The following is a 3,627-nucleotide window of genomic DNA, read 5'->3' on the forward strand; positions in this document are numbered from 1 at the left end:
CCAGTGAGCGTGTCATCTATGCTACCCTGTCTTATTGACGCTCTTCCGCTCTAGGTGCAGGCACAGACCATCAGCGATCTCCAGGCCCTTGTAAATACTGATGAGGTCAGGTAGATGACCGTGAGGGCGGTGTGGCAGGAGCCCAGAGCAGAGTCATAGCCCAAATGGCACTGTGGGAGGGGAAAACGGGCGGAAAGGCCCTGGACACTCGCTCTTTTGAGAAGAGGGGTAGAGATGATGAAGGGACTCTTATTTAAGGGTGGGATTGTGGTGGGGGAGATATTTTTCCTGAAAATCACATTTTATTTTGTACACCTTACTCTAATCTTCTCATTTTTTTTTCTTCAAACATTTATTGAGCATCTACTGTGTGGTTGATATCCGGATAAGAAATCTCCACCCTCAGAGATCACAGTCTATATAGATATAGAGACAAGTTTCCAGATGTCCCTGGTTAAAAATACCAGCCCATGGTTGTGGTGGTGGAAATTCATAGTGTTAGAAAGAAAGCTGCACCTATAATAAAACAAAAGCTCACCTGATTGTGGAGGAGAAAAGAATTTTATTAATGATCTTGCAAGAACAGGGCAAGACCTGGATAAAATGGCCGGCCTACCAAACAGCAAGAAACCCTGACATTTATACCCTAAACCCAACAAGCAGGTCCCTCCCCTGTTCTCCATTGATTGGGTACTTCAGGGGTTACCGCCTCTCCCAGTTGTCTAAGTTCTGCAGTTTTGCTCTCAGTCGCTGCTCCCAGGCTCTCTACACTCCAGGGACTGGCCCCCTTGGTGCCGCTTTCACTCCTGGCCGCTTTCCAATGTGGCGCCATTTTCACTATTGGCCCTGCCCCCACTTCTCACCATTGGCCCTTCGCACCCTAGCCTTGCCCCCAGCACTCACCATTGGCCTCCCTCGTTTTGGTGCCACTTTTCAAATTCTTGGCTGCCAAAGCCTCTAGAATCCCTTCCCCTCCCTCCTTCAGTGGCAGAGCCAGCTCTGGCTTCTGCTTTGTGAAAATTAAACATACCCTTTCCCACAATAGTTATATATTTAATCATAAAATAATTTGTATTTATTCTTTGTCTGAGACTTTTAAAATGTATTTTTTAAGAAACAGCTATTTTATTTCGGTGTTGTTTGGAACATTGAGAAACTCAAATATTTGCAGTTGAAAATGCTTTACTGGAGAGGAAGCAAATATATTGTCTTCACTTTGTTAGTGGAATGCTCTGGGTTTCTAGGTTCTTGGCTATTTCTCATAAAGGAACTTAAGGACATGTCATAGGGAGTATGGAGTTTATTAAGAAACAAGAAAAGAGATAGTGCACACCCCATGCACGGGTGCTGGCATGCTAAAGGGTAAGATGCACATGTGGGGCCCCAGAGTAGGCCTTTTTAAGGCCTTTCCTTCTCCCCGTTTGCTATATTACCCCAGCTATTTGCTGTCCTGATTGGTTGCCTTTCTACCTTCATCTGTCAGCTCTCAGGGGACCAATGCGGAGGCCTTTCTGTTTGGAGTTATCCCAGGCTTCTTTTGAGCCTGGGACTTTCCAACTAGTGTCTTAGTAGGCTTTTTGGCTGTAAGGGTTACAGCTGTGTTCTCAAGCAGTGGCCTTCCCTCGGGGGTTTGGGGGAGTGGTGTCTCATGGCTATTTTCCAACCAGGAGAGTCTCAGCTGTTATGATTTTATTTTAACCAGCTGCCTTCCTTCCCTCATTTCTTGTACTCACCTGCCTCATCTTCCTCACTGGATGCCTGGCAACCCTAATGGAGATAGGCACAGAGTGTGATCCTTTGAGGAGGAATACTCAATGCCAACTGGTAGCCATGTCGCCAGAAGCCTTCCAGGAGAAAAGTATGATATCCAAGCACTTTATTAGATGAGACGGGTAGGTTCAGTAATGGAAAACAAGGGCATCCCAGGCTGAAGGGTCCTCATTAGCAGAAAAAAAAAAGTGGCATAGAATTCAGAGAACCATAAACAGTTGGGGATCATTTGAGTATAAAGTTCTGCAGGGAACAGTGGAAAATAGGCTGAACAAGGAAGGAGTATGGACTTCATCCTGTTGATGTTGACTGAGAATTAGTGAATAATGTTAAGTGGGTTAATGACGTTATCAGTTTATGATTTAGAAAAGAAAAAAATTATAGCACTTCAATGTAAATAAAGGATTAGAAGGGAACCATATTTTGGGCGGGAAGTTACAAAGAAGCTGCCACAGTCATTCAAGGGGGAGATGACCATGGCTTTGAAGAATAACTGTAAAGCTTTTATTTTACATTGTATTAACTGTTAATCTTTTTTTTGGAGACTTTGGAAAATTTTTTATTTAAAGCCTTTTCCTATATTGCTATGATTTAAAGAGTAAAATTTTAATATAATTTTTTAAATTACAGCAGTTGTGCACTTACAAAACAATCACTCTTAATGTGAAGAATTCTTTTTGTTTTGTTTTGTTTTTTGTTTTTACACTTTTTTATTGAAGTTAATAGATCACAAAGAATGTTACATTAAAAAAACATAAAAAACATAAGAAGTTCCCATATACCCCATTCCCCACCTCCCCAACCCATCATTTTTGTAAATTGTATTTTTTGAAGATATATACATCACACAAAAAATGTTACATTAAAAATATAAAAAACATAAAATATAATAAAATATATTAAGAATATAAAATACATAAGAATATTTTAAAAATTGTGACTATAATTAACACTACATATAATTGAAAATGGTAAAAGGGAAAATTTTAGGTTGTACATATGTTACAGAATAAAAATTTTTAAAGTGGTAGAATATAAACTATAGATCTCAGTTAACAGTATCATTATAATAGTATTGTAGCATCAATTATAACAAAATTACCATTCTACTAATATGAAAACCTGCATATATGAGTGGGATATATGGGAACTCTGTACTTTCTGCATATTTCTGTAAACCAACAACTATTCCAAAAGATATAAAAAAAGAAGCGTGCTCCAAAATGTATTCACCAAATGCAATGAATGTGCCACAATGATGAAAGAGGTTGCTGATGTGGAAGGAGTAGGGTGAGGGGGTGTGGTGGGTATATGGGAACCTCTTATATTTTTTGAATGTAATAGTTAAAAAAAAAAAGAAAATAAACAAAAATAAAAGCAAAAGTTGAAACAAAAAGATAAAAATTAATGCAAAAATCCATAATGATTAATGTATCAAAATCTTAAAGAAACACAGGGTCAAGATTATTGATTTTTCTTTTAGCTTTAGACTCCAATATAGATCTTCATTTCAAGTTTATATTTTTTAGCCAATAATTTAAAAAAGATAAATATTTATCTTCTTTTTTTTTAATTAATTTTTTTTAATTGACTTTGTAATAATATTACATTAAAAATATATATGTGAGGTCCCATTCAACCCCACCCCCCCACCCCACCTCTCCCCCCCCCCAGCAACACTCATTCCCATCATCATGACACATCCACTGGACTTGGCAAGTACATCTTTGGGCACCTCTGCACCTCATAGTCAATGGTCCACATCATGGCCCATACTCTCCTCCATTCCATCCAGTGGGCCCTGTGAGGATTTACAATGTCCGGTGATTGCCTCTGAAGCACCATCCAGGGCAGCTC

Source organism: Dasypus novemcinctus, chromosome 12 (assembly GCF_030445035.2).
Source record: "Dasypus novemcinctus isolate mDasNov1 chromosome 12, mDasNov1.1.hap2, whole genome shotgun sequence".
Lineage (NCBI taxonomy): Eukaryota > Metazoa > Chordata > Mammalia > Cingulata > Dasypodidae > Dasypus > Dasypus novemcinctus.